Here is a 23798-nt window from a genome sequence, read left to right as displayed (position 1 = left end):
TTAAAAATATAGAAAATTATATTCGAATTGATAATACTGGTGAAATTTTAAAAAATTATTTATCCCTTAAAATTCATAATAATAATGAATTAATTAAACTAACTAAAACTAATACAGGTATAGCTATCCTTACTCTTATTAAACTCTTTTCCTCTAATATAATAAAACTAATAAATAATGAAAATTTTAATACTAACCTTATCAATAACTCCCATCTCTATACTCTAAATAAAAAAAACGTAGAAAGTCCCTATAACCTAACCCTTAATGATAATAGAATTGTTATTATAATAAATAATCTATTAAAAAAGAAATTAATTTTTTTTCCTGACTATAATATAAATTCCCTATGCAATATAAAAGATTATTCTAAACCTAATAAATTATTCTTAGAATATAATGATACTAATAATATACTCTACATAATCCCCCATCTTATAATTTTTATCTCCTCAATCCATAATAATATAAATCAAATTACTATCCTAAAAAATAATTATAATAAAAATAATAAAATAAAATTTATCCTAGAAAGCTTAAACTGATCCACTATTATACAATAGCGTATCTTCCTAATTAATGAAACAAGAAAAGATGATATAAATTTTTTAAATATATTTAATAATATATCCCCTACTAATCATCCTATCCTCCTAAATCTAAAAAATCATTTAAAAAATGAATACATAATCTCTACCTTCCTAATACTAAAATTAATTAATGATAAAAAAATTATTTTAAATTCAATCCCTACCCTATCCATAAATAATAAATATACTAATATTAATAAAATCCCTCGCTCTAATATACGTAACTGAAATCTAATCAATAAAAAAAGAATAATAGAATTAGTTAAAATCTCAATCTACTTCCTAACAAAAAATAAAATTTTTAAATTAATTGAAAATAACTCCCATGAAATCATCTCAAATTTAAATAATTTTAATGATGATATTCGTAATGAAAATCCCCTAAAAATTCAAAATACTATAACAAAAAATGATATAATTTATATCACTATAATCATATCTTGCTTCATTATCATTGTCATATACATAATAAAAAATAAAAAACAAAAGGAATTTATTTAAAAATTAATTTAAATTATTATTCTAAATATTTAATTCTATTTTCATTTCATCACCCAATTTAATATTTTATATAAAAATTCTCCTAATTCTTTATGTCAAAAAATAATAATGCTGATCTTAAATTCTATATAGATAATATAAATCTATATAAAAAAATTATAATTTTTATCCATATAATATTTTATATGTTCATAATAACAGTATATTCAATATATATCATTCAATATAATATTCAATTAAATAACATATATAAAGAATTTAATTTATTAATTAATTAAATAAGATATTCCCTTATCATAATATTCTCTTATCATTCCCCTATTCTCCTCTATTATTTTTATTATATCCATTATTCGCTTCATTTTAAAATAACTTTTTTTACTAATCTTAACCCTATTATTATAATTACTAATCTTATACTTAATCAATATAATATTAATAAACTATTCTCTATTACTAAATAACTATAAATTATATCCTATCATATCAATCCTAATAAATATCTCTTCATCCCCTAATAATAACCCATTCATTCGCATTAAATAATAAGATATAAATCTCTATATATCATATCCTATCTATCTAAATAATAAAATTTCACTCTTCATAATACTAATATTATCCCCCTCCCTATATCCTATTAAAAATTTACACTTCTAACATATTATCTCCCTACCTAATAAACAAATTCCATAAATCTATCTAATATTCTCCTCTTCCCCCTCCTTATAATAAATCTTATCATAACATTTCCTATTAAATATTAAAAATCAATAATCATTATAAATAAAATAATCATAAAATTCTCTCTCCTTATAACAACAATAAAAATAATCCATATTAAGAATTAATCTCTTAATCTAACTCTCCTCTCTTATCCCCTCAATAATTACCTCCTAACAATTCCCACATGAAATTTTTTCATAATTTTTTTTAAAAAATTCCTCCCCCTTCATCGTCCATTCATTGTACTAATCCCCTAAACATATCTCCCTCTCCCTATAATATATTTTTATTAAAATCCCCTCTTCCCTTCTTATAAAATACGATTTATCTATTAAAACATCCTCCTTAATCTTAAATAATTCCTCATCAATTCATACCCCTTCCTCTCCAAAAATAATATTCTAAATATCCCTTCTATACATTATATAAAAAAATAAATTATTATTTTTTATATACATTGATTCAACACAAAATAAATGATAAATATAATATTATTTTTAAATATCATACTCTGAATTAATACCAAAGAAACTAATCAAGATGATGACATAGATATAGAAATACAAGAAGATGAAGACGGTGAAGAAGAACCTGAAGAACAACAAAAACCTGAACAACCTGAACAACAAAAACCTGAACAACCTGAACAACAAAAACCTGAACAACAAAAACCAGAACAACCTGAACAACAAAAAGAATCACATCAAGAAGAACCAGAAGAAGAAATTCCTATTAATAATAACAATATAAACAATAATTTAAATAAATCCCCCTTAATAGAATTAACTCCTAAAAATATAGGAATTATCTCTATATCTACCCTAATTTTTTTAATCTTTCTCTACCTATATCTAAAAATAAAATCTTGATCAAATAAAAAAAAATTAAAAAAATTAGAAGAATAGAAATTAGAAACTATGAAAAAATTGAGAATACCAAAAATACAAAATGTTAAACTTCATCTCGCTAATTTTTCAAAAAATGAAAATGAAATAGATACCTATCTCAAAATAAATAATCATACTAAACAAGAAGAAAATGTTCATCATGAATTTGTAGATCTTATAAACTAATTAATTTTTTATTAACCAATAACACAAATTATATAAAATAAATGTTTAATAATTTTTTAAATTCTGTTAATAATTTCTTGTCAAATGTTAATATAAAAACTCTAGATTATATAAATGATATTTTTGATGTTGTTACTGAACCCTTCTTTCAAAATCCTTATCTTCTATACACCATAAACTCTAAAATATCCCTATTAAATAATAATAAAAATTATGTAGAATTAAATTCTTTCCAAAAAATAATTAAAAATATTATAGATGAAAATGATAATAATATCCTCTTCATAAATTTCTCTTCTCAATTTAATACTTATGATATTAATAATTATCATCATAATATAATCTCCTTAGATATATTCGATTATCCTATCATAACCCTTGATATCCTCTTTACTGCCATTAATATATGCGAAAAATGATTGTCTTATAACCCTAATAATATTATAACTATAATACAAGATAAATGCTTCATAAGATCTCTCTTCTTCGTAAGCATCCTAGAATTTATCTCTAACGATTCCCCTGATCTAAAAGAAATATTCCTTAATAAAGTTAAAAATATGCAACTTGAATTCATGGAAATAAATGTTCAAACTCTATACATAAATTGAATTAATGATAGCATAATTAATATGAAACATCCCCATAATAAAATACTTTATCTTAATAAACTTATACTAAACTCTATCCCTCTCTCCATAGTAGATAAAAATGATAAATATTCAAGACCCTATATAGAAATATATAATAAAAATATTTTATTGTTCTCTTCCCTTAAAAATATTCAAGAATTTACAATAAATCACCCTGAAATAATCATAAATATTCCAAATATAAAAATAATTGGTGATATCCTTATAATAATTAAACAAAAATCTATAAATAATCTAATAAAAGATTATCAAATCTTAACCTTCTGCTTTAATACAGGCTTTATCTGATCTAGCGGCTTAATCTCCTTTAATTCAAATAAAATAAATACACATGTTCTTCAAAAATTCTGCCTAGATCTCTATAATAAAACTAAAAATGAAAATATTCTTCATAATTTTAAAAATTTTAAAAATTTTGATTTATCTCTTGATATATTCATCTCAGAAAATAATTCTCTTGATGAACTATTAATCTGACAACAATTGTCAGATAAAAAAAGAGATTTATTAAAACATAAAATTGTTAATACCCCAATTAATAAAAAAATTACTCCAAGAATAAGTAAAGGTCAAGAAATATTAAATAAATATCTACAAGAATTAGACTCTGATAATGAATAAATATAAAAATAATTTATTTTTTACTTATTAATTCTGATATTAACTCTAATAATACCTCTAATTTTTTATGCCTAGAATTATTACATACTATCTCCCTATTATTATTATACTATTCAATAAATCCTCTCTACTACTACTAATTACCCCTATACTCATAATTTTTTCTCTAATGAAAATTCTTATTATACTATTGATTAACCTAATAATAACCTTCTCTTAAACTATTGTTACTATTTCCTATCTTCTATTCAAGTATTCAATATATCTTCCTCTTATTAAACTACTATTCCTCACAAATATTATAAATATATTCCTTCTATATACTAGGGTACTTAAATATTAATCCTTTTATAAAATATATCTCACTTGGTGAAAATTCTGATTTTTGATTCATTTTTATAAAAAATTTCTTGATATTTTTATATGAAAGATAACTTGGATATAGAATTGTTTAATCTATTAAATATTTACCTTAAAAAATAGAAAAAATCAAACCTAAATAAAGAATCAATCTCTTATCTTGTAATATTCATAAAAAATTTCATTCAAAAATTGTCTATAAATATTCAAAAATTAAAAGAAATATATAATAATGAAAAAATTATAAAAAATGAATTAATATTTCTACTAGATAATTTCCTAGACTTATCCAATATACAAAATTCAAATAAAAAATTATCCCCTCCTTCCACCCTATCCCATAGCTATAATAATGATATAATAAAAGAAATTAATAATATTTTAAATATTACTTATAAATACTAATAATTATATTCTTTATTAATTAATTCCTTATTATACTATTTTCTAACATATCTTCTTACTAATCTCTCCTTATTAATAAGATTAAACTTAATCCTATTCCTTATATGAAATAATCTCTCTCTTCTTCTCTTCATTATAATATAATTCCTTATATTTTCTATCCCTTTAATCATATCATTATCATTAACCTTTCTTACTGAATTAATCTTGTTTCAATAATACCCTATTAATATTTTATTTCCTTTCCTTCTTGACATAGTAGTCCATTTGACTTTTTTTCTATTTTTCCTTACCTAGAAATAAGCAAAACATTTCCTTACACAAAAGTCAAATACATCTCCACTATTCATTACATATATAATACCTCTACATGGATAAATCTTGTTACCACAAAAATAACATAACTTTATTTCCATTTATATTTTTATAAAAACTTAAACTTAAAATGAATTTATGATTTTTTAAAATAATTTTATTTAATTATCATATGAACATTACTATTAATGATAAATGATCAGATGAATATACCGGACTTGGTAATGCCCTATACTGTTCTAACTCCTCTTTCTTAGTAATATCTAATAATGCAAATACTCTAAAAAATTTCTTAGTATATCATATATAATCTAATGTCCCTTTATATTTCTCCGTATAATTAGTATATTCAGGTTCACCTAATGTTCCATATGCTGAATTAAAATTAAACTTATGCCTTATATTACTCTACTTATAAAAAACATCCCCAAATCTATTGTTATAAAGCTTAGTATATCCAGACTATAATAATGTATAAACTACACTACCTGGTTCTGAATTAAAATCTCCACATAATATTATAGGCGTATCATCCGTTATATTAAATAATTTATTCCCTTTAGTCATAGTATAAAGTGATAATTTATTCATTAATACTCAACATTGCCATAACTTAATTTCTTCATACTCTGGATCTCAAAATATATGCGTATTAACAACAACTAATTGTCTTCTCTTCCTCTTAGGCTTATTAAATGAAAATGCTTCCTCTAAAAATATAATCTATGCATTGTTATTTCTATATAATTTCTTATATACTATATGTAATAAATTCTTATTAGAACATCCATTTCTCTTTAAAGTTTCTATATAATCATTCAATAATGTATTAAAATCAATCACATCCTCATGCAATAAATTAAATTTCTCTTTTTTAAAGAAAATAGCTGATCCATACTATATTACACTATCCTCTAATTGAATAACATTGTTACTTTTCTCCTTTTTATTGACACTGATAACAGGCCTACTTTTAAAAACTCCTCCATATCCGAAATTTGTATTTAACTAAGGAAAAAATAAATTAAGATAACTGTCAAGATCTATCTCTTGAAGACAAATTATATCACTGTCATATATAGCTAACTCTCTTAATATATTATTCTTTCTATAATCTCAATTTAATGCTCATAGTGGACAATAAGGATAAAAATTTTTAGTAGCTATATTTCTTCCTAATATATTATAATTCATAACTTTTAACATATTAGATGCTGGAAATGTTTCATGATATAAAAATATTAAATTTCTTAGAGGTGGCTACTTTGGTCTCTCTATAACAGGAAGTGTTATAATTTCACTGAAATATTCCTTATTAAATGCCATATATTCTATTCTAAATTTAAGACTTCTTCCTATATCTTTACTAAATGGAATATAAACTAATTCATTAGAAACTTGCTCTCATTCTTCTTGTTCATATCTTATAACTGGAACATCCATTAATTTATTAAGAAATAAATTGTCAATAAATTTTTCACCTTCATCTATATGTAAATTTTTATGAGTAGGTCATTCTTTTAAAAAATGTTCAACTGAACAAAAATAAGAAAGATCCTATTTTTTATTCTATTTTAAACATATTTTACACTGTAACTAAGCTATTTTTTTACAATTTATTCCACTACATAATCTTTTTACACTATTATATCATATATATTTTATTGTTTTTATATTAATAATATCAATTGAAAAATAAATAATAGGTTTAGATTCTGTTCCTTCTACAGGATCATAATTTATTTTTATTGAACAAACAACATCTTCATTATTATTACTTATTAACATATTATTTTTAATTTAACACAAACTATCATTAAATATGGGAAATTTTTTATCTATGATTTGAAGCAAATTTGCTGGGGGTAAAGAGAGTAGAATTCTTATGGTTGGATTGGACTCAGCTGGTAAAACAACTATATTATATAGATTAAAATTAGGTTCACAAGTAACAACTATACCTACAATTGGATTTAATGTAGAGACTATAAAATATTAGAATATAACTTTTACTATATGAGATGTTGGTGGTTAGGATAAAATTAGACCATTATGAAAACATTATTATTAGAACACGGATGCTTTAATTTTTGTAGTAGATTCAGCAGATCATTAGAGAATAGAATAGGAAGCTAAAGAGGAATTAAGTAGAATATTAGCGGAAGAAGAATTAAGAAATGCTATACTTTTAGTTTTAGCTAATAAAAATGATTTACCTAATGCAAGTTCTAAGAATTAGGTTGAGGAAAAATTGAATTTAGTTTTAGATAGTGGTCAAAAGAGTAATTTAGTTAGTGGTAGAACTTATGCTATTTATTCATGTTGTGCTACAACTGGAGAAGGAATTATAGAAGCAATGGGATGATTATCTAAAGTTCTTGAATAGAATAAAAATTAAGTAATTTTAAAATAAATTTTTAAAGAAATAAATTAATTATATTGTTTTATGTCTATAGTTTTAGAGTCTAATTTATTTCATTGATCAGGAGTTAACATTGAATAAGTTTTTCTTAATGCGTCTACAGTAGCTCTAACAAAATTCTATGCATTAGAAGTCTAACCTCTACTTGAAACATAAACATCTTTTAAACCGGACAATTCTAATACTATTTTATTTTCTGGAGAGGCAACAATACCAGCACCTCTAGGAGCAGGAGATAGTTTTACTCTAACTGAACCACATTTACCTGTAACTTTAAAGGGTACAGTATGTGGCTAACCAAATTTATGATTTCCTCAATATCCCATTCTTATGGGTATCATATTCATTTTAGCTTTAGCCATTGCACCTTGTATAGCATTAGCAACTTCTTTAGCACTTTTACTTCCTGTTCCTATATAACCATCTTTATTACCTACAGCTACGGTTGATTTAAATAGGGTTCTTTGGCCTGAAGCGGTTACTTTTTGTACAGTTTTTAGTTTAAAGACATGATCAAATAATTTATCTTTAAAAAAATGTTCAACAATTTCTTTTTCTTTTATGGTATAGGAAAATAAGGAAATATTTTCCATATTATGAATAATTTTATTATTAACTAAATTACCAAGGATAGTTTTAGGTCTTCATTCTGGTTTTCTGAATATTCTTTTTATAGGTTTTTCTTTATCTTTTACATTAGTTACAGGGACATTTTCTTCTTTTTGAATTTCTTCCATTGAAAATTTATTTTTATCAGATTTTTATAATTTTATTTATTTAAAAAATTTTCAGAAATATTTTTTAGCAAATCTTTTGGTTTTAGTAATTCGGTTGAGCCTAAAATTATATTTTTAGTATGGGATGAATTTTCTGATTTAATATTATTAATAAGATTATTATATTCGGAATAGCAAGAGCCATTAGTTATGTATAGGATAGAATCATAAAATAAAATATTTTTATTTTCTTTATTATTTAGGGAAAGAAAATTTTTATTATTTTCCAAAAATATTTTTGTATTATTCATGCAATCAAAAAGTAATTTTATGAGGGGAAATATTTTATGATCATTATCTAAGAATTTATTAATGAAGGAGAAGGTATTATCGGTCAATTTTTCAGCGATATTAGAGAGATAAGATTTTGTAATCTATTTTTCTTTTTTTATGAATTTATTAATATAATTATAGTAAGAATCAAAATTTTCAACAATATTTTTTAAATGTATAGAGATTTCAACATCTTCTTTATCTTGTTTTATGTATAATTTATAGATAAAATAAAGTCTCAATTTATCTTCTATGGAATTATTAGGATCAAGTATAAGATTTTTAACATTAGAAAAATTATTTTTCAATATTTGATCTTCAGTAAAGAAGAATTCTATATAATTTCTTTTTTTAATTTCTGTATTAATATTATCGCACAATTTAGTATGAATATCGATTAATTTTTTTTCATATATGAGAGAATTAGTATTTTCTATATTATTATTTAATTGATTTTTTTTATAATTTTCTATTTTTTTCTGTAAGTTTTGAGTGACTATATAGAAGGGGAGAGACTAATTTTCTATTCAGAAAGAATCATCAATTGACAAAGAAATATTTGTATAATTTTTATTATCATTATTCAATATAATATTATTTAAATTATTATTTAGAAGATCATTAATGAGGGAGGAATAAATATTAGAGTGAGAGAATAGGGGGAAAAATACTATTATTTCTGGATGTAATAAGTAAAAGTATTTTATTATTATTTTTTATTTTATTAATAAGGGGGAAGAGTAAGTTTATAATTTTTTTAATATTTTCATTATTTTCATATACTATTATAGGAAAGGAATTTAAATGATAAATTATTGAAAAAATTGAGTATAAAATTTTATTTATTTCTGTATTAAAATAGCTATTATTTATATTAGAAATAAACAAATTTTTATTTAAATTTATGAAATTAGAATAAGTATCATAAAGATTATTAACTTTAAGATCAAAATTATTATTATTATAATTATTAATAAAATAATTAATAGATTTATGATCAATATTTGTCAATCAAAATATATTATAAGAATCATAAAAATCTAGATTTAAATCATTAAGAACAAAATCTATATTTTTATTATTAGAATCTATATAATAAATTACAGGAACATTTTTAATAATTTCTTTAGTATAGGTTATATTTTGATCAATATTTATTATGAGGGTTATTCCTATGTCTATTAATTCTTGTTTAGAGAATAGGGACATTATAATATATCTTGTTTTATTATCTACGAACAAAATTTTTCAAATATTTTCTATATACTAAAAATCTGATTCAGATTTATAGAAATGAAAAAATATATCTTTATTCATGAGAGAAAGATTTAAATTATTATTTAATAATAATGAAATATCATTATTAGACAATTTATTTAATAATAACATTTTAGTTATTGTTATTTTTTGAGACAAATAAAGGTCCATTTATTTTCAATATTTTTATATATTTATATAAAACACAGATTTTAATTTTTTAATTTTTTTTAATTTTTTTAATTTTATAATATGGAAGAAAAAATTGAATATAAAATTGTGGATTGAAAATATTTTTTAATATGGCAATGAGATTTAACATATGATAATTGTGCAATATGTAGAAATCATATAATGGATATGTGTCCAAAATGTTGAACTGAAAATATTGAAGAAAATAAAGAATGTTTAGTATCTACTGGTAAATGTAAACATACTTATCATAAGCATTGTATTAATAAATGATTAGAAACTAAGAAATCATGTCCTTTAGATAATACAAGATGGGAATTTAATAAGGATTAAATATTTTTATTTTAAGTTTATTAAATATTTTTATGCTGTGATTTTGATATTTTTCTTTTCTTTCTTTATTTTATTTTAAATTTAAATTTTGTGTTTTTAATAAAAATAAATTAATAATTTATTTTATGAAATAATCTAAAGAATATTTTGCAAGAAGAATTATTAATATTAATATTACAATGAATATAAAAACGAAGAGAAGAAATGGAGTAAATTTTATTTTTTTATTTTTTATTTTATAGGATTTATTAAAAACGGTTTCATCATTGTCTGGAGATATAAAATAAGGATCATATTTTATATTTAAAATTTCTTCGTCTTTTGTTTCTGTATTTGTTTCTTCGTCTTTTGTTTTTATATTTAAAATTTCTTTATCTTTTATTTCTATTATTGTATTTGTTGTTTCTTCATCTTTTATGGTTTCATTTATTTCATTTTCTAAAGTATTATTATTGAAATTATAAAAGGGAGAAATTTTAATTTTAATTTTTTGTAATCAAAAAAAGGGAACGGAAAATGATAAATAATTGAATGGATCATCTTTATATGAGTAGATTAATGTATTATTGATTGGATTATTATCATTTTTATTATTATATAGATTTAAAATCATATCATTTCAAGGTTTTAAATTAGGAATTTTAATTAAATTTTCATCGATTAAATTTTCATTATTTATGCATATGTATTTTAAGAAAAATTTATTAAAGTATTTAAATAGAATGAGACTGCAGATATTATTTTTATATTTGTATAATAGATTAGGAAATATTTTTAGATATATATTTTGAATTGTATTTTTATTAATATGTAATTGATTTTCTTTAATGGATAAGAAATAAAATGATTTTCTTATATTGTATATGGATAAGTTTACGGGAATAATATATTCTTTAATTTTATCTATGGTAAAGAAAAAGAGATCAGGGGAGAGGGAAAGAAAAGACATTTTATTATTGGCAATATTTTCTAAAATATTTTCATTAAATTTTATCATATCAAAATTATCTAAGCTATAAGAGGGAATATTTTTATAAATATTATTATATGTAATTTGAAAATTTTTTGATAATTTATTAATATAGATTTCATTAAAGGAGTCTCCGATGAAATGAATTTCATGATTTTCATTATTTATTAAGGTGATAGGGATAAAGATTCAGAAAAATTCATTAATAAAATTTTTATTTATTTTTATGGTATTATTATTATGTTTTTCTAATATATTATTAAAAGCTGTAATAAATTGTCAAGTTTGGATCAAGTTTTGGTTATAAGTATTTATAATTATGGTTTGTATATCATTTAGAATTGGATCGGGGTTATCTAAAGTGAAAATTGAATTAAAAAATAAGATTAAAAATAAAAATAAATGCATTTTAAATTTAAGTAATTTAATTAAATTAAAAAATGTTTAAGCCAAAAAATTTATTTATTTATGGAAAAGTTAAGAAGATGGGAAATATTAATATAATAAATGAAGAATGTGGAATGTTATTTTAGCATATAATAGATAACAAAACATAGATATTTAATGACAATGAATCTATAGAAAAATATTTTATATAATTAATTAATTATTGATTAGGGGTAGCGTGTTTTAGTGTATATTCTCGAGCTTTTTGATCATGTAAGGATTTATTTGATTTATATAGTCTTGCAATTTCAGGTTCTAGAGGATCATTTGGATTTGGATCATTTAATAAAGAACATAATGATAAGAGTATTTTAGATATAGTAAGTGCGGGACTTCATTTATTTCTTAAAATATCTAAACAAATTTCTCCTCTACTGTTAATATTACAGTGATAAATTTTAGTTTTAAACTAAAGTTTAGGTGGTTTAAAGGGATAATCAGTTGGAAATTCTATTTTTATATGGAATTTTCCATTCTCATAAGGTGTATCAACAGGACCAATTAAAATAGCATTTCAAGTAAAATAATCATCACCTATTGGTGTTGCTATTAAATTAGGAATTGGTTCTTGTTTAATAGAATCATATTCTTTTAATATTCTCTTCAATGACATAATATATAAAAATAATAAAATTAGGGTTAAATTTGAAAAAATAAAAATTAATTATAAATTCAAGAATTATCTTCAATTTCTTTAAGTAAATTCTATTTTAAATTTTTTAAATTATTTTTTTTATTATTTTCATTGTTAACAATATCTTCAAGAAAATATTCTTTCTGATTATTAATGAGTGATAAAGAATAATTATTTTCGTAAATCATTTCTTTCGATTTATTATTAATATTTATTTTTTCTTCCATTTAATATTATTATTAAAAATTTTATTTTTATCAATGTCAGAAAATATAGTTTTTGCAAATCCTAAAATAGGAATTATTCATAAGAGAAAACCTATTTTTAATAAAATTACAAATATAATACCAAGATATAAGGCTTATAATATTATATGTAAAATATTAATAGATACTTTAACTAAAGTATATGAATCAGAAGAAGGAAATAAAATATTATATAAAGTAATAGTAATAGATGACTCAGCAAAAATAGAATTAAAAATTAGTAATAAAGATTAGATAAATTTTATTAAAAATTTAGAAGAACCATAGTGTGTTATTTTAAGAAATGTTAAATTATAGATGAAAAGTGGATATATGTAGTTAACAGTAAATAAATGGGGAATAATGGAAAAAGCTAATGAATAGTATATAGAAGAAGCTAATCTTAAAAATTTAGATATAAATAAAATAACAGAAGATAAAAGTAAATTGAAATATGAAAGAGTTTTAGAAGAAACTAAAGTTTATAATAACAAAAGATACTAATTTTTTATAATTTTATTTTTCACACAAATTTAAATTTTATAAATTAAAGAAAACATTTTTCTTATATATAACAAAAAACAGATTACTTCAAACATAAATAAAATATATAAAAAAAGAATTTGATGATTGGTACAAGTACAATTGGAACATATATTCAGAAACATTCAAATATGTTCCAATCGTATTTATACCAATGATCAAATTCATGTTGCAATAAAAATATCATAATTTTATTAATAAAATGACAAAACATCCAAAATAGATAAGAACTCATTGCAAAAAGTGTAATAGTCACAAGATATTTACATGTTCTTAGTATAAATAGGGTAAAGCAAGTAATACAGCTCAAGGAAAAAGAAGATATGATGCAAAATAGACAGGATATAAAGGTTAGACTAAACCTATATTAAGAAGAAAAGCAAAATAGACTAAAAAAATAGTATTAAAATTAACTTGTTAGACATGTAAAGCAATGAGAATTAAAGTATTAGGAAGATCAAAACATTTTGAAATTACTATGTAGAAGAAATAATTAATTAATTTTATAAGAATTTATTACCTAATTATTAAAAAAATATATAATTTTATTAGAAACTTTAAAATCATTTGCCTCAATCTAAAACTCTTTTAACTTATATAATTTATTATTAAATAATTTTAATATTTTAAAATTATTTTCTTCATTATTATTTAAACTAGAACTTGTTAATATAAAAATTTTATTTTCAAAAATTTTAATTTTATAAAAAGAAGAAAAAGAAATTTCTTCTGTTCCTATAATCTAATTAATAATTCTATTAATTAAAAATATTTTTTTATTACAAAAAATTATTAAAATATTTTCTATCTACTTTATACTAATAGGATAAAACTAAAGATTTATACTTATAATATTAAATGAATCATTTTTTATATTAATAATTTTTAATACTCTCTCCATACTAATAACATAAATAATATCTCATATAACATAAATATAATTAATCTAAAAATTATTAATTTTTTTATTAAAAATTATTTTAAAATTTTCATCAATAACCTAAATATTTCCATCCATATAACCTAAATATAACCTCTAATTATAAAATTTGAAAAATGAAATGTTCTAATTATAATAATTATATTTTGTATATTTATTTTCTTCTATCTCCGTATATATATTTCCATATATATCCAATAAAATAATTTTTTTATTAAAAATATAAAATCCAAAATAAATATTTTTATGTACTTTTATATATTTTTCCTATTTTAAATTTTTGTCTAAAATTATTATTTCATTACTTTGTAATAAAATATAAATATTTTCATTCTAAACTAACTTATAAATTATATTATTATTAACTAAAAATTCTAATTCTGTATTTTTCTAATCTAAAAAATCTTCTTTAAATATTAAATAATAAATCTATAAAATATTTTCCTAATTAATTTTTTCTAAATTTAATTTTTTTTCTATAATCTTATTGTTATAATAAAAATAATATTTCTCTTTATTCTATAAAATATCATTTAAAATAATATTTAAATTTTCCTAATCTATTTCTATCTCTGTATTAATTGTTTTACTAAAATTATCCTCTAAAGAAATAAAATTTATTAATACCATAATAATAGCAATATGTCCTATAACCTAAAATATAAAAAAAAATAAAATACAAATAACTTACTTACTTACTAATTAAGTTATACTACAAATGTAAATCTTGATAAATTAAGCTAATTATATTTCTCTAAATCGTCTATATCCATATTTGTCTATAAAGATCCAAATACTTTATACTTATAAACATTATGCGTCTTATTATCAAAATCTAAATCATCTTCAAATTCTTCATCCTTCATATTAATATTATTTTTTTCTTCTTTTGTTGAATAAATTATAATTGAAAAAATTGCCAATGATAATAACAATATTGTTATTGGTAATACAATAAATATTCAAGAAAATTCAGATTTTTCAATTTTCTCCTTTTCAACACATCTTGTATCTAATACTGAATGGTTATTCTTCATAAACCTATTTTATGTATTTATATATAAAATAAAATAACTCCGTAATTTAAAATTTAAATCAAATTCTAAAAACACAAAGTATGATAAATAATAAAATTAAAAAAATTTTAAATAAAGAAATAATTGTTAGAAAATTAACAATAATTTTATTTATTTTTATAATAGAATTACTTTTTTCAAATATTATTTATAATATTATTAAAAATATTGTTTTCTTTAATAAATATAATTTAATACACTCAATTTTTAATTTTTATTCCATATTAATAAATTTGTCATATTTTATACTTACAATAAATTTGAGATATGATTTTTATCAAAATAAATTAAAAATATTAAAAAAAATTTTTTTATACATTTTAGACTTTTTCTTTCTTTTATATATATTAAATTATTCCTTTTATATAAAAATATTTTTTTTCATTTCTTTTACTTTTTATTATTAATACTATAGATATAAATACTAAAAATGATTCTTAAATAATAGTAATAGAAAATAGAAAATGCTTTCTCTATTTAATCAAAATAATTTTTATCAATTTATTTTATTATTCTCTTTAAATATTATTACAATTATCCTAATAGAAAATTTAAATTTAAATTTAATAAAAAATTTTTTAAAATTAATTATAATAAAATATTTTTTTTATTCCATTATAACAGAAAATATAAATTTTAATAATTTAACTAATACAAAATATTCAATCGATCTTTTCTTATATTGTTTTGATTATAATAATAATACAGAAATGTTTTTCTATTATTCAATTTACGATTTTATTAACATGCTAAAAAATATTTCTTTTTCTGATACTCAAAGATTAAATATTTTGTTTAATGATATTTCCTATATTAAATCTTTATATAAAAATATAATAAATTTATTACAAAATATTTTAGATAATAAAATTCCTAAATTTGTTTTCATTTTATTTTATAATAAAATTTGACCTTCTCTTATTATTAATAATAAAAATTTAGATTTTTGTTTAAATACAAAATAGAATAAATATTATTTAAATAAAGTAAAAAATATTATCGAAAATTTAATAATACAAATAAAAATTAATTAATTTTTATTTTTCTTCTAAAATATTTTTAATTCTGATATTAAACTATTTGTTAACTTCTATTCACCTTCAGGGTCATGTGTTCCTCTTAACTTTTTCATTATACCATTAGGTATTGATGCTATATCATCTAAAATATTATCTCTATGTTTATTCTCTAATGACTCGATCATTATTCCAATATGTTTTATATGTTCATTAATTAAAGGAACTTTATTATCTATTTTTATTTCTTCATTTTTAATATGATATTGTTTTATAGAACTATTTGTTTTCTCTTTTTCTGTTCTTAATTCTGATTCTAATGTTAAAAATATTATAATTTCTCCCTCATATTTGTATAAATTATCCTTAATTTTTGTTATATTTATTCTCATAATAGAATCTCATTCTCCATTACTTATAACATTTGAATATTCAAAAATAAATTCTTCTGAAATTTCTATCTTTAATTTTTTATTATTTTTTATTTCTATATATAAAGAAAAATTATCTAAAGAATTTCCTTCATATAAATATACAGAAGAAATACAATTTTCTTTATTATAATATTCTTGTATATAAATTATCAACATACAAGATAATTTATACTCTAATTCTCTTATTATTTTCTAAGGTAATGGATAATCTTCACTGTGATTAGGATAATATTTATTAGTATAAGGAGATCTTCAATTATTATTATATTCATTTATCTTACAACAAATAAATTTATTATTTTCTTCATCTTGAAGTATTTGTTCTGATGGCTTTAAAATATTTTTTGCAATTAATAATTTTCCGTAAGTATTATTTAATTCTTTAATATCTTTAATTGATTTATTCATATAATGTGGATTTAAATGATGTAATAATGTAAAAGTATCATTTAAAAAATTTTCTTTATTTTTTTCCATATTTATTTAGTGTTGTAAAATGATAAGTATTTTTGATAAGATAAAAAATTTATTTAAAAATAATAAAATATATGAAGATAAAGAAATTATTTCTATGATAGATTGTATAAAACATGAAAAAAATATATTTAAATTATTATTAAAGGTAAAAATATTTATAAAAATTGAAGAAAAATATTTATATTAGAAGATGCGCTATTATTTTGATGAATATTCTTATAATAAATTAAAAGAAGCTTTTTCTGGAAAAATGATAATTTTATTAGAAAAAATAATAGAAACAGAAGAAAAAGGCATAAATTTAAATGAATTAAGAAAAATATTATCATTTTAGAAGGAAACTATAACTAAAATTATTTTAAAATTAAAAGTAAAAAAATTAATTTATGTTAAATATGAATTAAATAGAAATAACAAATATTATTTTTATCGCTATTGATAGGGGGAAACAAATGAAGAGTTAAATAATAGAAGAGTTGATGAATATTATACTATAAGAAAACAAAATGTAATAAATTTATTATAGAATGAAAAATATATCGATATAAATAAATTAGATCATCCAGAATTAAAGTCTACGATGAGAGATTAGAAGATGAGAAAAAGATTTTTCAATAAATTACATCAAGAACAAGTATTAAAAAAATATATTTTAGTTAAATTTAATAAAATTAATATAACAATAAAGAAAATTACGGTAATAACTAAGTGAGAATTAACAGATGAAATATTAAAACAAGATTTAATAGAAGGAATGAATAATTTTAGTTATACGGCAATATGTTATGATACAGGAATAAAAACTATAAAGAATTTAAATAATCCAGGAACTATTTAGTATTTATTTGGATTTAGTGACAATATAGTAGAAAGTGTTAAGATTTTTATAGGTATAATTAAAAATATAATAAAGGAAAATTAGATATTATTTTAGGAAGAAATTGGTTATAATATAGATAATATTTTTTTAGATAATGGAAAGGAAATATTTTATTTAATGAATGAAAAAATTGTTACGGACATTTTCAAAATAAAAGATATAAGAAAGAAAATTATTTAGTTAATAATAGGAGAAATGTTATTAAGTGAATATCTTAAAATTATAGGAATAAATTATTATATTGAAGATATGATAGAATTAATTAAGAAAAATTTTAATATTAAAATAAAAGAAATAAAAGAAAAAAATTTATTAGATTTAATTTATTATTCTAGATATGAAATTTTAAAAAAAATTTTAAATGAATATTTTTCAGTTTTTTACGGACTTAAAATTTTTAAAATTAATTTTTGAATAAAGAGGGGAAAAATATAGTATGAAATAATGATAAATGATAAAGAAGTTTAGGATATAGATATTATTAACAATATTAATAAAGAGTCATGATTAAAAACATATTCTATGTGAAAAATAAATATTAAAAATGGGGATAAATTAAAAATAAATTCATTATATGAAAAGATAAAATATGATAAAAATTTAATAGAAAAAATTTATAATTTTATAGGAGAAAATAAAATAAAAGAAAGAGTTGTATTAAGAGTAATAGGAGAAAAAATATTTGGTATAAAAGAAAGAGAAAATATTAGTATTTTTAAATAGGAATTATTAACTTATATAGGGAATAGAGATGAAAGAGTAAGAGAATATTGAATAAAAAAGAAGCGAGAATTTAATATATAGAAATATTATTATAGTATAAGAAATTATAATATAAATTTTATGATAATTTTTTATATAATAAAGAAATTTTTATATTTAAATAATATTAGTAAGGAAAAAATTAAATTTATTTTTTTATTTAAAGAAATAGAAAAAATATGAAAATATTTATATACGGAATATATTTTCAACAATTAGAAATAGCAAAATTTTGAAGAAATTAAAATTTTTAAAGAAAAATTTCCTATTTTTACATATGAAAAAGAGGTAGAATATTTTAATAAAATGGAAAATTATAAAGAATTAAGTTCAATAGTGGAAGAATATGAAGGAAATATTAATAATTTATTTATTAGATTAAAGGAATTAGAGAATTTAGATATATTAATATGTATAGAATGAAATGATAAGTATTATTATATGAATTAGAATTATTATAATAAGATAATTAATTAGTAAATTTTTATAGAATAGTTATTTTATTATTTATTAGATTACAGAATAAGGTATCGAATAGTTTTAATTCTTTATTTTTATTTATTAGGATGAAATTTTCTTGATCATTTATTATTTTTATTTTATTATTTTCTGAATCTATTATTGCATTATCTTTATTTAGATGGAAGTAAATGTGTATATTATAATTTTTGAAGTAGATTGTTATACCTTTAGAATTTATAGTTGAGATTATTCCTTTTATATTATTTAATTGTTTATTTTTTAGATATTCTAATATGTATATTGAATTACAAGTTCTAGATAGATCATTTATTGTTGCGGTTATATTATTGAGTCTATTTATCATATTTATGTTTATGTTTTCTATTTCATTTCATATCATTCTATGAACTATTATATCTGCGTATCTTCTTATAGGGAGGTGAAAGTAGTATATAGATTAAATCCTAAACCGAAATGAGAGATATTTTTTATATCATCTTTTTGTTCTTCTTTATTATATAGGATATAATTAGCTTTAGACATTTTTCTTGTTATTAGTTCTGTTATTACTAGATGTAATTCTATATTATCATTATTTTCTTTATTTTTTAGATCAAGGAGGAAATTATTTATTTCATCAGAATTAGATCAATCTTTAGGTAAGTTATAAGTATCTTTAAATGGTTCTAGAATATTATTTAAGTAATTAGTATCTAATATTTGATCATGAATTCTTAGAAGTATTATATTATTATTATTGTATAGATGATTAGCGGCTAGTATATTAGCGCATAGCATCATTTCTTCTACTAGTATATGGGAGTCTAATTTTTTTGATAATTTGAAATTTAAAGTATTATTATTTAGTCTAATGTATGATTTTATATTATGTAATTTTATTGATTTTATTCTTTTTTTATTTAGTTTTTGGGATATATTATTAAGGAGTATTATTGAATTTATTATATCTTGATTTGATTCATTTGAATTATTATTTAGAATATCTTGAGCTTGATCGTAAGTTAATGATTTTTTAGAATTAATTATTGATTTATGAAATTTTACATTTGATATATTACAGTCATTATCTATATTGAATATACAGGATCTTGTTAGTCTATCATGATTAGATATTAGGGAACAGAGATTTGAACTTAGTATATTAGGGAGCATATCTATTTTTCTATCTACTAGATACACGGTGCTACATCTGTATAAAGCTTCAGTATCTATTAAAGAATTTTCTTTTACGAAATATGAAACATCTGCTATATGAATACCTATTTCAAATAAATTATTATTTAATTTCTTTATATGGAGAGCATCGTCTATATCGGTACAATTTTCTGGATCTATAGAGAGTATACAGAGATCAGTTAAGTCTAATCTATCTTTAAAATTTTGTTTATTTATTGATATATTATCATAATAATTTGTATTATATTCTTTTCAATGAATATCGTATTCATCAAGTAATAAATCTGTTAATTGAGAGTTAAGATTTAAATTATTTTTTAATTTTTCTATTATGTTACAGGAGGGATAAAATGAATTTTTATTTCAAGATAAAAATAATGCATTATAATAAACGGAATCTGAATCATCAAATTCTTTACAATTCTTTATATAGAAGCTCGGATATTTTTTATTTATAGGATCAAATTTATTTGAATTATTTTTAATAGTGCCTCAAAAATAAAATTTATTTCTTTTTAATATATGAACAATTTCATTATTAACAAAAGCGACTTCATCACCAGAGAAGGCTCTATTGACAGAAATATGAGAAATTATATCTATTTTTTCATTATTATGTATTATATAACCTTTATTACCATAGGAATTTTGATATGCAATAAATATTCCTTTATTATATGGGTTAGATAAGGAATGCGAAGGGAAAGATATTTTTTCATTTTGTGCTAGGGATAAAATATTTAAATTTAAATTAAATAATTTAAGTTTATTATAAGTAAAGAGAGAAAAGTTTTCGGGAATATTATTTTCTATTTCTTTATATATATCATTTGATCAGATAGTATTATCGTAAATTATTATTTTATGAGAAAATTTTCTTATATAATCTTTAAAATTTATTTCATTGTATATGGATTGGAATAAAATGAATGAATTTTCTGATAAAAATTTATCAGAAGTTAAATAGGATCAAGAGTTAAGAATTAAATCTTTATCTAATAGAGTAACAAGAGAAATATTTTTTAATTTATTTATATTAGACAAAAATTCATTTTCTTTTTTATATATAATTAAAGGTTTAATATTTTTAAAATTTATAGTATAAGGAATCGTAATTCTCAAAAATTCAGAAATTCACATATTGTTTTATTTTTATCAACTACTTAAAATTAAAGATGGAAACAGAAATTAAGTACAAGGGGGTCCAATAGATGCACCACAATAAGATATCACATATTAAGATAATAGAAGAGAATTCTCATTAGATATTAACAGTATCTAAAAACAATATATTAAAATCAGAAGTTAAAATTGATCATAAAGGAAATTTTTATTATATTCCATTAAAAACATATCCGATTCATTACAATAATATAAGCGATTTAGAAGTAACTGTAGATTTTAGATATTTTTTATCAGCATCTTGGGATAAAACAGTCAAGCTTAATCCATTATATTTGGATAAAACAGAAAAATATAATAAATCTATATTAGTATTAAAAAATAAGGAAAATGATTTTTTATCTTCTTCTATTAGTAAAGAAGGAAATAAAATAGTAACAGGTGACAGATCTGGTTTAATTTAGATATGAAATAATTATGGAGAATTGAAATTTACTAAAGAAAATAAAGGTCCAATTTATTGTACTAAATTTTCTAATATTAATGATAATTATTTCTTATATAGTAATGGAACAAATACATTAAATTTATTTGATATGGATAAAAATAATGTAACATATTATGATATACAAGCACCTATTAAGAAAATAGATTTTAGTAAAAATAAAGATAAATTTATTTGTAGTACTATAGATAAATAGATATTAATTCAAGATTTAAATGATAATAAAAATATGTTATTTTGAGATTCAAATGATGATATTACAGATGTTAAATTTAGTAATAAAGATTATTTATGTGCATATTCTTCAGGTTTAGAAATATTTTTAATAGATTTAAGAAATCCTAATGATTATATTATTTTAGAACAATAGAAAAAGAAATTATCTAAAAAAGCAAGTCCATTATTTATATCTTCTATAGAATTTTCGTATGACACTACTAAAATATTTGCAGGTTTATCAGATGGTCAATTAGTAACTTGGGAAGTATAATATTTTTTTATGAAATATAATAATGTTATTTAATTTAATTTATTCAATTATACACACTTATAATCCAATAAATTTAATTATATTAAAAACACTAAATAAATTGAATGTCCAATCAATATGTTTATGGCAATTACAGTGAAGATAATATATTGAAAATTAATAATTGAAATGATGTAATTAAAATAATGGAATATATAGAAAAAATAACAATAAATCCAATATTATATTATTTATTATTTATTTCTATGATAAAGAATTATATAAAATAAATAAAGAAAAAAATAAATTAATTAATATCTTAAAGAAAAAATATATTTTTGAAAAATTAAAATATGATATAGATTCTTTCCATAATAATATTAATACTTATATTTTTTATTATATTAATAAAATAATAAATAAAAATCAACTTTTAATTTTGAAATCTATTAACTGTAATTATATTATTCCTATACATAGAATATTAAATACTTTTTATATTCCTATTACTAAACAAAATATTAATTTTTATAATATTTTATTAAATTCTAATCAAAAACATATTTCAGAAATAAAAAATATTTATGATATGTTTTCTTCTTACTTTAATAAAATTAAAAATTTATTAATTATAGAAAATTCTTATATAAATATTTTAAAATCTCAAAATGATTTACTTAAAGATAAATTAGATGAAAAAGATAAAATAATAGATTCTCTAAAAAATAAATTAAAAAATAATAAAGATCAAATAAAATTAAAAAGAAAAAAAAATTAAATCAATAAAAGATCTCTTTGAAAATGATAAAGAATTTAATCAACTTTTTTCTCCTTCCCCTATACAAAAAAATAAATCTAAAAAATCCTTATTAAAAAAAGAAGATAATTTATATAAGTAATATATACTAGTAATTTATACTAGTAATTACTCTAATAATTATTATTATTATTAACATTAAAAATGGAAGATATTCAAAAAACTCCTCTTACTCCTTCTAATACTGCAAATAAAACCAAACAAAAAATTTTAAAATTATAGAAATATTTAAATTATCTTTATGAAGAAAAAATAACATTATAGAATTATGCTAAAGATAAACTAATAAGTAATAATTATAAAAA

At 19.2% G+C, this 23798-nt stretch overlaps 3 pseudogenes; 1 reads left to right on the top strand and 2 right to left on the bottom strand.

The window, feature by feature from the left end:
- Nucleotides 1–3314: 3314 nt before the first annotated feature.
- Nucleotides 3315–8378, bottom strand: LOC125290194 (annotated as a pseudogene).
- On the top strand, nucleotides 7067–7630 carry LOC125290209 (annotated as a pseudogene).
- A 3696-nt stretch (nucleotides 8379–12074) lies between the features above and the next one.
- LOC125290193 lies at nucleotides 12075–12527 on the bottom strand (annotated as a pseudogene).
- Between the last annotated feature and the right edge of the window lie 11271 nt (nucleotides 12528–23798).

Source organism: Alosa alosa, unplaced genomic scaffold (assembly GCF_017589495.1).
Source record: "Alosa alosa isolate M-15738 ecotype Scorff River unplaced genomic scaffold, AALO_Geno_1.1 AALO_1.0_unplaced_2, whole genome shotgun sequence".
Taxonomy (NCBI): Eukaryota; Metazoa; Chordata; class Actinopteri; order Clupeiformes; family Clupeidae; genus Alosa; species Alosa alosa.
Note: the sequence above shows the minus strand (reverse complement) of the source record. Positions and strands in the feature narration are given on the sequence as shown.